The sequence below is a fragment of the Phocoena phocoena genome, chromosome 19 (assembly GCF_963924675.1).
Source record: "Phocoena phocoena chromosome 19, mPhoPho1.1, whole genome shotgun sequence".
NCBI lineage: Eukaryota > Metazoa > Chordata > Mammalia > Artiodactyla > Phocoenidae > Phocoena > Phocoena phocoena.
The window spans coordinates 47,932,266-47,946,939 of NC_089237.1; positions in this window are offsets into that span (position 1 = coordinate 47,932,266).

Sequence of the window (14,674 nt, forward strand, 5' to 3'; positions counted from 1 at the left end):
TTGGGGCTCCAGGGTTGCTCAAGGCCTCATCAGACCTTGTGACTAGACTCATCTTGATGGCGCTCTTGCTGGTATTTGAGGTGTTTCCTCATAGGAGAAGTGTTTCCTGGACGTAGCTCTGGCTCTGGGACATGCCTGACACGGAAGAAACTATACTTTTCAGGCTCTGTCGGGCATCCATGTGCCTCTGCTGAGTTGATGCTTAAAAACAGATGCAGAAAGAGCTAGAGAGAGAAGGTCTCAGCTAGAGTTTCTGTCTATGCTAATGAATGGAAATGGTGTTTTGTGAAAAATATTCTGTGGTTCAGCCTCGTCAGCTTCATCTCCATGTCCAAGCCTTCCGGGCCCCTTCTCAGCATCTGATCCAACCGTGTCACCTTCCAGATGGGAAACTTCAGCTCCAGTAAAGGGAAGACAACTTGCTTGAGGTCACATAGCCAGCTGGTGACAAAGCTGGGATGAGACACCACAAGCAGGGCCCTTTCTTTGGCACCACCTATGGGGTTGGTGGAACAAGTGACTGCATTTACTGCATTTGGAGAAAGCCAGTGAGCGGGTGCCTCGGCACTGGCTGGGAGGTGCCAGCAGCCAGCGGTGCTGGTGGGCCTCAGTCTCTGTTCTTTTCATCAGGAGGGACGTTCCCTGGGATTTTTTTAGGGAGAGCCGTGCGGTTTTGGCTGCGGCTTGGGCAAAGAAAACAAAGAGGGAAAGAGATTCCCAGGGACTGTTCCTCGGTGACATCAGTTCTTCAACCCTTGTGGTGACATCAGTTCTTCAACCCTTGTCTGTGATGGGAGTGGAGACCAGGGGAGAGATGCAGTTAACCAAACCTCGCTTTCCCCTTTTTAAGTTAAGGAGAAAAGTGGTAAAAGAAAAAACTCTTTGACTCTCCCTGATCCTTAAACAAAGGTGGTCAGTAAAAACCTAGGCTCAAGGGCCAAGAGCCGGTTTCATGTTCCTACCCTAACTGTTTAAGGTGCCAACTCAAACACTACCTTCATTCAACTCTGAGTCAACAGAGACAGGTCTGTTGCGGGGGAATGATCAGGGTTCAAGTAGATCTTATGGCTACCCGTGGCCAGCAGGGACTCCACAGTTCCTCCCCCAGACACCAGGTACCCCTCTCTCAGAGGCAGGGTGAGTCAGCAGTTCGCCAGGGCTGTCCCTGCAGCCTGGGGGCCCGGCTGGGACATTTTGCCAGCCTCTGATGGCTGTTTTGCCACCAGCTCCTTACCCACTGCCATCCCACAGCTCCCTCCTTTCAGCTTTGGGAGAAAGGAGACAACCCCCACTCAGGCCAAGGACAGAAGAGCCCTGCCTAGTGAGAGACTCTTGGGGGCAGGGGCACTGCCCTGTGCCTTATCAACCCCAGGGGGAGGCTGTTTGGCTGGAAGACTGGAATTTAAATGCCATCGTTTCTGCTTTTGTGACATTTCTGCTTGGAAGTGTCAATCGCCCCTTCCCGCTCCTTAGCATGTGTGCCAGCTCTCCCCTGCCCCGGGCATTGTCTTTCCACACTCCAGCCTGGGTAGTGCTGTTGTTTAAGTGTGAAGAGATTCCTCTGTGTGCTAGAACCTGCAAAGTGTAGCTTGGAAATGATGATCTGTGTGATGATGACTTTTCTGTCTTTCCTCTTCGAGAGGAGGTGATTCATAGACCCCCCCGACTGCGTATGTAATGTAAATAGTGTACATTTAATTTATTGCTATGGTAGCACATTGTATTTGTTAATGTATAAAACAAATTCTAAAAGGTTGACAAATGTATATTTTGTTGCTTAAATGTGTCTTTGCAGAAATTGACAATAAATAGGATATTTTGTGTCCATCAGAGTTCAGACTTCTTTGCTTGGGATCCCAGGCCTGAGCATCGCCTTTCAGGTCACCAGAGGTTGAGTCCATTTTCCCATGGGCTGCATCTGGCCTGTAGATGTGTTTATCAAGAATCCTCCCCGCTCTGACCACCCACCCCCCCGCCCCCGCAGTCTTCATCCTCGATATCCAATGAAGTTGCCCTCGCCTCACCCTTGATAGCTAACCAAGTTCCTGTCAATAATTTTCCATCCAATTCCTCACCCTGCCGTGGGCTAGAAATCCCCATTTGTGCCTGTTGTACTTGGAGTTGAGTTCAATCTCTCTCCTCTCTCACAGTAACCTCAAATAAAGTCTTCCTTGCCTTTTGAACTCTGGGGCAATTTTTCTTTGACAGGTATCTAACCTGCTCCCCTGCCCCAGCCCCTCTTTCTCATCTACAGGTCCACACCAGTGTTGGATGGGGGAAGAGGGAGGCAGAAGACAGGAATAAGACATTTATTAGGCAAAAGGCCTGTGAAAAAAAATGGGGAGGGAGCTGAAGAGCTGTCAGACTGCGATGCAGGTTTGACCCCGAGTGAAGGGGAGATGGGAGGAAGCAAGGTGGGGTGGAGGCATCTTTTGATGTCAGTTCATTTCTAAGAAAATTCTAAGCAAGATGATTGCGGAGTCCCCTAGCCAAAGTCACTCCCCAGAGGAGTCCTGTGTATCACAAGAATGAGTCTAAAATCACTACCCCTGCCACACCCAGGCACTGGGTGGGAGGAAGCCTGTGGGAAGTCTGGCTTTGGTGCCAACCATGGAACACAGCGATGGCTCTCAGAATGCAGCAGCTGGGACCGTTGGTCAATGATGCCCCCTGCAGCTGGAGACTGGAGAGGCACATTCTTGTGGTCACCATATAAACTCGCCCCAGTTTTGGCTGGTTACAATTTCCCCTTATTTGTGGATAGGGCCACCTTAGCACAGGGGGTGGTTATAGCCTCCTTTCTCTTGGTTCTCTCTGCCTCTGTGTCTGATATAAATCCTCCGTTGGTTCCTTGTGCTTGGCAGGCATTCAAATGCTGCTGTTTCGTCATAAAGCCCAGGATGAGAGAAATCTACGTGCAGCCTTTGCTTAATGGTGTAAGAATTTCAAGCTCTGCTACCTCCTTGGTGTCCACTCAACTCTCAGCTTGGTCCCTTATCCTCACCGCCCACGCAGGTACCAATGTCTGCTGCTCTGTACCATATCCTAGCACTCTTTCTCTTCATTCAGCATTTACCTTCTCCTTTCTCCAGACCCTAGCAGTGACAGGTGGTCTTGGCAATGTTAAGACAATCACCGTGCTTTGACTCATTGGAGGATATGTTTGTAGGACCCTCAATCTTGTAGGAATAGAGAGGGACAAGCCAAATGCTCTCCTTTCATGGAGCCAGTCCCCCCGCCCCCGCCTTATATCGCCTGGGGAACGAAGTGGGGTGTTGGTTTTATTGCTGGTTCTAATGAAATGGTACCTCTCTGCAAGCCTGCAGGGGCTCCATGGCTGGCTCCAGCGATCCAATGGTTCTCTGAATTTGCAGTGTGGACTTGGTGGGTCACTGCTATGGCTGATTCAAGCATCTGCCCTCAAACATTTAATGGTACCCCTGTGCTGCCATGGCAGACGCTGTTTATGGGAACCAGAGTGAAGTTCCAGAGAGAAACTCTGAGACGTAGTTATGACACCTAAGGGCAGTGATCCTCCACAGGGTACCCCCAGTCTCCATTTCTTCAGGCAGAGATAATACCTGTTGGGAGGATCAGGGTGTGGAAAAACCTTGTAGAAGCTCATCCCCACTTCAGACCAGCTCCCTCTACTCTCAGAACAGAAAATTGCTCTCATCTGGGGATGGCTTCTTAGGCATTTTTGCTTTAGGGTTCATAAAAGTCATCTGGAGAGACTGTTAAGATGCAGATTTCAGGCAGCATTCCAGAGGTTAGAATTCGATTGGGCTGGGTGGGTCCCAGGAATCTGCATTTTTAATGAGCACATGAAGAATTCTGATGCAGTCTTTCACTTCGGGAACCATGGATCCAGTCTGTAGTCTCTATATATGTCCCTCTCCTATTACAATAGTCTCAGGCCCAGTGAGAAAGGGATAGGGAACAGTGAAGGTGTGAGGGGTTTGAGAGGTGCCAGTCCCCCACCTAAGGGGATTGTCATTATCATTATCACAAATGTGGGAGAAATGTCTGTCCCAGCAAGACACAAACTCTTACAGGAAAATGAAAGGGAATCACTAGAGAGAACAGAATAGAGAAAGATAAATGAAACATGAAACTTGTAAGGAAAAGCTTAACATGAAAATGCATCATGGCTGCATGAGTGACCAGGGCACCTTGTAATAAGAAACACTGGGAGAAAAGATGAGGTCACGCATGAAGCAGAGAGAAGGAATTTGGTGAAAAGAAAAAAAAAAAAAAATCAGATCCTAAGAATTAAAAATTAAAATACAGCTAGAGCCTCTTTCTCCCATCCAATACACATTATCAGATGAGAGATGTGATGTGAGACTTCAGAAACCCACTAGCAATCTAGGAACAAAACAGCTGCTGGAAAGGGCTGAAGACAGCACCCCTGGGTGACGTGTTCCCGGTCACTAAGGATGTTAGAGGCAAAGTAATCTAGTAACTTCAGTAGGTAAACAAAAGGATGTGGCTGATGAATGGACTCCATCAAGGGGGATAATAACACGAAACAGCCCGTATGAAAGAACGAGCAGAAACAAGCTGCCACATAAATGGCTCCACACGAAGACATACGGATGATTAGACAGACATAAGTGAGACTGTGTTACAGAAAAATGCAGACACTTTATGAGATAGACTGTGGAAAACGTGCTTGAATTATTAGATCGGATGAATTTTACGAATCACCTAAAAGACATTATATTAACATTTTTTTAAAATATAAGAGTAAGAGGGAAGTCTTCATAGCCTTGCTCTAAAATATCGGTAGGTTTTACAAGAACTTATCACTGATAAGGAATCTGAGGAAAAATCCAGGGAAAACAGACAACAGAGCCCAGATGAAATCCAGCTATGCCACTTAGTATAACAGTGAATGTAACGGAAAGGGATTTTAACTTGTTTAATTATAGAATTTTCTTTTTTTTTTTGGCTGCACCGCGTGGCTTGCGGGATCTTAGCTCCCCGACCAGGGATCTAACCCAGGCCCACGGCAGTGAAAGCACCAAGTCATAACCACTGGACGGCTAGGGAATTCACTAGAATTTTCCACTAAGGAAGAGCGTTTCCAAAAACTAGAAAGGATAAATTTCCAGCAGATACTAAGAACTGGAATCTAGTACAAGGATTCAGCAATGATAAAATTATGATCTAAGATTTTAATTCAGTGACTCATGAATGCTAGCCCGTGTTGACTAGGATGACTCTGCGGGGCGTGAAGCCAGTTCAAACTAGTTTAAGCGGAACTTAAACTGGTTCAGCTTAACTAGATGGATGGTAGTTCCGAGCCACCTGCCTTTCTCCTCAGAGAGCTCTGTGTCTCTGGGTGAGCTGGAGGGCTGGGTATTGGCATGTCCTCATGGAGGGCCGTCTTTCTGTTTGACGCACACACTGATCACAAAGCATTTCTGTCGTGTTAGCGCTATCTGTGGAAGGAGGAGGACTCAGCCTCCGGCATTTCACCTCAGAGAGAGCTGTCTCCCCGTCTGAATAAGAGAGCTGGACATTTGTCTTTTCTTCACAGAGCTCTTTCTTCTGTCCGAAGAACGTGGCCGGCCATTTGGGATTTCTCCTCGTAAACAGGTGTCTCCTTCCTAAGGTGGAGTGTTGGCAATCTGGCATTTCTCCTCAGAGTGTGGTCTCTCTTTCTGAGGTGGAGAACCGGCCATCGGGTACTTTTTGTCACAGAGTTTTGTCTCTCTGTCTGAAAAAGGCAGATGGCCATCAGGAATTTCGCCTCCCAGTGCGCTGTGTTTGTTTGAAGAAGAAGCCTGGCTCTCCAGCACTTCACCTCCTAGAGACCGTCTCTGACTGGATGGTAGGTCAGAGTTTCCTGTTTTTCTCCTCAGAGAGCTCTCTTTCTCTGTATGAGCCGAGCGCTAGCCTTCGGGCATTTCTCCTCAGAGTGTGTTGTTTCTGTCTGAGTTGGAGACCCCGCTGTCAGGCACTTCTCATCTCAGAGCTCTTTCTCTGTCAGGAAAAGTGAACTGCTTGCCCCGAATGTCTCCTCACAGGGCGCTGTGTCTGACTGAAATGAGGTCAGAGTCCGCGCCATTCTTTTTCCAGCGCACTCTTTTTTGGTCTGAGGTGGAGCCCAGGTAGCTTGCATTTCTCTCCCTCCAGCGCTGTCTCTCTGTCGGAGGTGGAGTTCTCACCACTCAGACTGTCTCCTCATAGAGCTCTGTCTCTCTGTTAAAAGAGGAGGGTCGACTTCCCGCGATTTCTTTGCACAGGACACCGTCTCTGTGTCGGAGGAGGAGGCCAGCGCTTTGCCGTTTCTCCTCCTAGCCAGCTGTCTCTCTGGAAAAGAGTGCCTGCTGGCCACCCAGCATTTCTCCTCACAGGGGGTTTTCTCTCTGTCTGAAAGAGAGAGCCGGCCGGCTAGCATTTCTCTTCATAGAGCGCCCTCTCTGTCTTTGAGGGCCGACACTCAGGCATATCACCTCACAGAGCACTGTTTCTCTTTCTGAAATAGAAGGCTGGCGTTTGTCATTTCTCCTCATCGTGCTCTGTAAAGCAACAATACTCCAATAAAAATTAAAAAATAAAAAAATAAAGTGGGTCAACCCTTCGGCACTGCTCCTCATGGAGCTCTGTCACTGTGGAGGCCAAGAAGGCCTGGGCATCCGGCATAATCTCCTCAGGAAGCTCTCTCCCTCTCTCTCTTTCAAGCGGAGTGCCGGCCACCTGGCATTTCTCCTCATAGTGCGCTGTGTTTATTTCTAGGTGCTGGGCTGTCCGTGGGGGCATTTCTCTTCCTGGAGGGCTGTCTTTCTGGTTCTGCGTGCGCTCGGCAAGCTCTCAGGCCTCACTCGGCAAAGCCTTGGAGCGTAGGCGCATGCGTCGGCTCCAGGTTCGGCTTCCGCGGGTCCTGGCGCAGGCGCGGAACACGCAGGGCGGTCAGGCTGTGCTCATCGCGTCCGAGGAGCCGTCTGAGGTGTTCACGCTGCCGAAGATGAGCGCCAAGACCAAGTTCAAGCTGACGGCCCACGAGGGCTGCTGCGTGTGCAAGGTGGTCCTGGCCACGTTTGCCAGCGTGGCCTGCGACGACTACACCGCGGCCTGCCTGGCCTGCCTCACCAACCTGGGCGACGTCCTAGTTTTCCCGGCACCGGATGCTTGCAGCGCGCACAGCTTCTCCAGTGCCCGGGGCCTGCGGTGCGCGACGGCCAGCAGCACCCAGTGGCCAGTGGCTTCTCCCAGCGACAGCCTCTTCTTGAACTTGCTGGTTCGTCCCCTCCAGAGTTTGCTGTGAAGTCTGAAACTGGCACCCTCTACGTGGAGGGCAAGGAGAGACCGAAGAAAGAGGCAGACCACTCCAGATTGGTAGGTGCAGGTTTAATAAGCAAGGGAACTTACCCCCGAGGTTTATCTTGGGTGGCCGCGAGAGAAGTAGATCTTTGCACCTGCCTGGCGGAACCTTAAAAGTGTATACAGGGGGCTTCCCTGGTGGCGCAGTGGTTGAGAGCCCACCTGCCGATGCAGGGGACACGGGTTCGTGCCCCGGTCCGGGAAGATCCCACATGCCGCGGAGCGGCTGGGCCCGTGAGCCATGGCCGCTGAGCCTGCGCGTCCGGAGCCTGTGCTCCGCAACGGGAGAGGCCCACGTACCGCAAAAAAAAAAGAAAAAAGTGTATACAGAGGTCCTAACTCGGTTCAGTCACGTACAGCCAGACCTCTCAGCTACACATTACTATCTCAAGGCCGTGTACCTGAGGCAGCTTATAGCAGGGAAGGCAGCAGGAGCGGAGGGTGAGGAACCTCAGATTTCCTTGGTCCAGCTCTTGGGTCTGCCAGTGGTTAGGTCACCTCGGTGGCCTCCTCCATCTCCCCTCTCCTGCCTCCCCCAGTGCCAGGTGGTTTATAGCCTTGTGCCTCCAGTGAAACACTGGAGGGTTTCCAGCAAGTTCTGCTGGTGTGGGACCATGGTGACTCCTTTTCTTTTTCCATCGAGTGACCCAAGGCCAACAGGCTCTGGGTCTCAGGCCTAGGGGGAGCCCCTTCCTCAGGCACTAGATCTCTGCCCCAGGGGTGGTGGCTGCTCCTTACTTCTGCTATTCCTGTATTCTTCAGCGTTCTCTTCACTTCCCAGCAGTCAATCCCTCATTACTCCAACCCCGTTATAGTTAATAATTCTTTTTGTTAAACTTTCCTTATTCAGGCTACTATGTGGTTTCTCTCTCCTGATTGGACCCAGATGGATAGACCAGGTTTCTTATTTTCTCTGCTAAAAACCTTTCCATAGCACACAAGCCCACATCACTCTCATTAAAGAGTCAGTCCAGGGCCAGTATTTAGTTCTATTCAGAGTCCCATGAGGGAGAATCTGATTGGCCCAAGAAGGTCAGGTGATAACCTCCTAGTCCAATCAACTAAAGCCAGGGGATTGGGGCATGTGGCCACCACAAAGAGCAGTTAAAGGGTCGTTAGGACCTGGGCAGGTTCCCAGCAGGTGTCTACTACAGAACCCTGTTTATTAAAGATAAATGAGTGTATGGAAACCTGGGACATGCTGATAACCTAAAAGTACCTGGCCATTTAATGAATGTGGAAAAATTAATAATGATGCTGGAGAAATATTGATACTGTACATGTTCTTACTGACCTTTTTCCTACTGCCTTTAGAAAACAGCTTTATTAAGGTATAATTGACAAATAAAAATTGTATATATTTAAGGTATACAACTCAATGTTTTAATATATGTGTATATTGTGAAATGATCACCACAGTCAAGCTAAGTAACATTTTTGTGGCCTCACATAGTTACCATTTCCTCCTCCGCCCCCTCCTCTTCCTCCTTCTCCCCCTGCTCTTCCACCACCTCCTCCTTCTCTTCCTTCTACTTTCTCTCCTTCTTCTTCTTGGTGAGAATACTTAAGATCCACTCTTAGCAAATTTCAAATACACAATACAGCACTGTTAACTATATTACTATACTGTACCTTAGATCTCCAGAAGTTATTCAAGCTTCGTACCATTTGACAAATATCACCTCATTCACTAACCCTCTCCCTACCATCTGGCAACCACCATTATATCCCTGCTTCTGTGAGTTTGAATATTTTATTTTATTGAAGTATAGTTGATTTACAGTATTTTATTAGTTTCAGGTATGCAACATATTGATTTGATATTTTTGTAGATTATACTCCATATAAAGTTATTATAAAATATTGGCTATATTCCCTGTGCTGTGCAATATATCCTTGTAGCTTATTTATTTTATACATAGTAGTTTATGGCATTTAATCCCCTACCCTTCCCTCTCCCCACTCGTTTGTTCTCTATATCTGTGAGTCTGCTTCTTTTTGTTTCATTCATTCATTTGCTTTATTTTTTTTAGATTCTACATATAAGTGAAAACATACAGTATTTGACTTTCTTTGACTTATTCTACTAAGTGTAATACCTTGCAGGTCCATCCATGTTGTTGCAAATGACAAAATTTCATTCTTTTTTATGGCTGAGTAATATTCCATCATATATATGTGAATATATATATATGTATATCTCATATCTTCTTTATTGATCTGTTGATAAACACTTAAGTTGCTTCCATATCTTGGCTATTGCACATAATGCTGCTATGAACATTGGGGTACATGTATCTCTTTGAATTAGTGTTTTTGTTTTCCTTGGATATACATCCAGGCGTGGAATTGTTGGATCATATGTTAGTTCTATTTTTAGTTTTTTAAGGAAACTCCAGAGTCTTTTCCATAATGGCTGCACCAATTTACATTCCGACCAACAGTGTGCTAGGGTTTGCTTTTCTCCACATCCTCACCAGCATTTGTTATTTGTAATCTTTTTGATGATAGCCATTCTGAGAGGTGTGAGGTGATATCTCATTGTGGTTTTTATTTGCATCTCTCTGATAATTAGTGATGTTGAGCATCTTTTCAAGTGCCTGTTGGCTATCTTCTTTGGAAAAATGTCTATTCAGGTCTTCTGCCCGTTTTTTAAATGGGCTTTTTTAAAAATTGAGTTGTATGAACTGTGTATATATTTTGGATATTAACCTCTTATCAGTCATAAGATTTGCAAATATTTTCTCCTATTCAGTAGGTTGTCTTTTCATTTTGTCACTGGTTTCCTTTGCTGTGCAAAAGCTTTTAAGTTTAATTAGGTCCCATTTGTTTATTTTTGCTTTTGTTTCCTTTGCCTTAGGAGACAGATCCAAAAAAAATATTGCTATGATTTATGTCAAAGAGTGTTCTGCCTGTGTTTTCTTCTAGGAGTTTTATGGTTTCCGGTCTTTCATTTATGTCTTTAATCCATTTTGAGTTTATTTTTGTATTAGTTGTGAGGAAATGTTTTAATTTCATTCTTTTACATGAATTTGACTATTTTAGATTCCACATGCAAGTGAGATCATGCAGTATTTTTTCTGCGTCTGGCTTATTTCCGTTAGTATAATGTCTTCCAGGTTCATCCATGTTGTTGCAAATGGCAGGATTTCCTTCTTTTTTCAAAAGCCTTAATAATATTGCATTTTATATATATACCACATTCTCTTTATCCATTCATCTATTCATGGCCATTTATTGTGAATAATGCTGTAGTAAACATGGGAGCGCAGATATCTCTTCAATATTCCGATTTCAGTTCCTCTGGTGATATACCCAGAAATGAGATTGCTGGATCATATAGCAGTTCTATTTTTAATTTTTAAGGAAACTTCATACCGTTTTCCATAATGGCTGTATCAGTTTATATTTCCAACAACTGTGGATAAAATTGGACCCTTATTTCACACCACATAAAAAATCAATTCAAGGGCTTCCCTGGTGGCGCAGTGGTTGAGTGTCTGCCTACCGATGCAGGGGACACGGGTTCGTGCCCCGGTCCGGGAAGATCCCACATGCCGCGGAGCGGCTGGGCCCGTGAGCCATGGCCGCTGAGCCTGCGCGTCTGGAGCCTGTGCTCCGCAACGGGAGAGGCCACAACAGTGAGAGGCCCACGTACCTAAAAAAAAAAAAAAAAAAAAAACCAATTCAAAATGGATTAGACTTAAATGTAACACCTGAAACCTTAAAAACTAATCTAAGAAAACACAGGGAAAAGGCAACAATTATTTTGGATATGACAGTAAAAGCATAGGCAACAGAAGCAAACAAGTGGGATTACATCAAACTAAAAAGCTGCACAGCAAAGGAAACAATCAACACAGCAAACAGGGAACCTATCGAATGGGTTTTGTGAGCCACGTACCTGATATGATGTAATGTCCAAAATGTATAAGGAATTTGTACAACTTAATAGCAGAAACCCAAATAGCCCAATTACAAAATGGGCAAAGGGACCTGAATAAACATTTCTCAGATGAATAGTTACAAATGGCCGATAGGTACAAGAAAAAGTGCTCAACATGATTAATCATCAGGGAAATGCAAATCAAAACCACAGTGACTTGGCACCTCACACCTGTTAGGATGGCTCTTATCATAAAGCAAAAGATTACAAGTGTTGGCAGGAATGTGGAGAACGGGGAACCCTCCCACTGACTTCTAATACTACTACTCTACCCCATTTTTTAAATGGTTGTATAGTATTCCATTTTATGTATGTTTGAATGATTATTTAACCAGTCTTTTGCAACTGCAAGCAGTGCTACAAGGAATATTCTTCTACATAAGCCTTTGTGTTTACAGGCAAGTATATCTACAGGATAAATGCCTGAAGTATTATTGTAACAAGGGGAATGTGCGTTTTGCATTTTGATCGGTTCTGCCAAGCTGCCCTTAACACAGCCTACATTAATTTACCACTATACAAGAATGTATGAAACTACCTTATTTCCTTCACTATCAATAAACTTCTATACTTTTGCCTTTCTGATAGGTGAACTATAATATTTTATAGTTTGAATTTACATTTTTCAAAACTCATGAGTGTGATTGAACATCTTCCCTATGTTTAGAAGTTATTTGCATTTCTTTTTCTGTGAATTGTTAATGCCCTTTGTCATTTTCTCTTGGGTTGTTGGTCCTTTTCATTCTGGTTTGATTTTTTAATATTAAGGAAATTAGTCCTTTGGCATTCATGTTGGCAGTGTTCCTTCAGTTTGTTCTCATCTTTTGGCTCCTTTTATGCTGTGCAAAGTTAAAGTTTTTTAAGTTTAGTCAAATTTATCAGTTCTATCAGCTAGGAATATATTCAGCTACAGGAAATAAAAAGCCAACTAACAATGGCTTGAAAAGATGGGAGAATATTTGTTACCTGTGACATGCAGAGAAAAATTAGGGCATCAGTGGAAGACTGCATTGTCTAGAACACAATGGGTTATTCTGATTCTATCGGATTTGTTTTACAACTTTGTAAGTTTTAGATAACTGATAGCAAAACAAAATAATTCTAGTCTATAGACATACAAATGAATTATGCCCAGTAGAGGGATAAATCTCTTCTACTGTCCCCCTCAATGGAAAAACCAGTTTGTTTGTACATTTCAATATTCCTCATCTAAATATGTATCTGTTCTTTGGACTGTAACACCTTGGCAGTGTTAAAATCTTTAACACAAGTTCATTTTTATAATATATGAAAGCCATGATTTTACCTTACTTTGAAAATTATCTTTTAACAAATACGAAGTCTGAAGGTAGGCAGTTTAGGGGCTCAGTGATGCCATCAGGGAACCAGGGTTTCGCCATTTTTTTCTGCCTCACTATCGTTTTTTTAAAAATTAATTAATTTTATTTTTGGCTGCGTTGGGTCTTCATTGCTGGGCGTGGGCTTTCTCTAGTTGCGGCGAGCAGGGGCTACTCTTTGTTGTGGTGCGCGGGCTTCTCATTGTGGTGGCTTCTCTTGTGGAGCACGGGCTCTAGGCGCGTGGGCTTCAATAGTTGTGGCTCACAGGCTCAGTAGTTGTGGTGCACAGGCTTAGTTGCTCCGCGGCATGTGGGATCTTCCCCGACCAGGGATCGAACCCGTGTCCTCTGCATTGGCAGGCGGATTCTTAACCACTGTGCCACCAGGGAAGTCCCGGCAATCACTTTTAACTCCTTAAGCATTTAACCCCCCTGGTTGTTCCTGCCATATTGTTTGATGATATCCTTATATTGATATTTATTGATCAATTTTAGTATATTTAGTGTCTTTCTCTAAGGACAGAATCAAGTAGTTCTCTTAACCCTCCTTCCCTCTTTCATCAGTATTTTCAGTTATGTGAGCAATCAAGGTGTACTAGTCATTATAATGATATAAATTTTGCTCACTATAAAGTAGAATTTCATTTTCTTTCTTATACAGCTTTATGTTTGTCCCCAGAGAGAATAGTTACCTCAGTTGTAACTTACCTACTTTCTCATATACAGTCTCATTGCTTTCTTGAAGTCCTACTGAGTTTACTTTTTTCCTGGCAAAAAGCTTTGTCTTTTTGCTCCAATTTGTCCTGGTTGCTTTCTAGGTTTACCTGTACAACCATTATACAGGGATTTCTGTTTTGCTGCTCTCCTGGGTTAAACCTGTGCTTTTCTGGATCCCATGAACTCCTTGTTCTTGATTTAACCCTTGATTTTGCTGGGGCTGGTACCTCCAGGAGCTTCTTAAGAAAGAATGGAGACAACCTTTTTGAGTCCTTTCATATCTGAAAATGTCTCTATTCTGCCTGTACACTAGATTACCATTTTGACTGGAAATTCTGGATTGTAAATATTTATTTCCACAGAAATTTGAAGGCATTACTCCACTGTCTTCTAGCAATCAGAATAACCATTCTGATTCTTGAGCTTTTACAGTTGATTATATTTCTTTTCTTGAAGAGTTTATGATCTTCATATACAATTGATGTGAAATTTCTTTTTTTTTTTTTGGCTGCGCCATGTGGCACATGGGAACTTAGTTGCCCGACTAGGGATCGAACCTGTGCCCCCTGCATTGGGATCACAGAGTCTTATCCACTGTGCCAGCAGGGAAGTCCCCTACACTATCCTCTTATTGTTATTAATAGTTTCAATTGACTCTTTTTATGTTTCCAAGTATACATTTATCTCCATATAACAAAAATTTTGTCTCCCCTTTTCTGGTGAATGGAATCTTCTTTTCCTCCACAACATCTTTTAAGTCTTTGATGCTAGAATATAGGAAAGCCATAGCCTTCTTTCATTTCTTTCCCTCTTTCTTTCTGTATACCCGTACATAACACATTCTGCACACAAATATATCTTTCTTCCAAATACCATACTGAGTTCTTTAGTTTTTAGTGGATTTTTCAGGTTTTTCAGCTATAAATCATTTTACCTGACATACTGATAGTTTCTTTCTTACTTTTTTCTTTCCAGTTAACTGCCCTGCCCCCTCTAAAGTCTTATAGCTTGGTCAGGCTCTCCAAAACTTTAAATGAAATTGATGAGAGTAGGGGTATTAATATCTATCTCGACTTTAACAGGAATTCTTCTGGTGTATCACACAGTCTGAGATTCATTGTGGTCTTCCGAGTCTTTATTAAATTAAGGTTTCTTTGAATACCTAGTTTACTGAGAATTTTTTAAACTCAGTAATCGATGTTAAATTTATCAGTGCCTTTGTTCGTTTAACGATCTGACTGTTGTCATTGCGCATTGTTTAAAAAAAATGTAATCCTGGACTTAATCTGCTCGTATTTTATTTAGAAATTTCGAATCAAACGCCTTCACAAAGGAGAGAGCC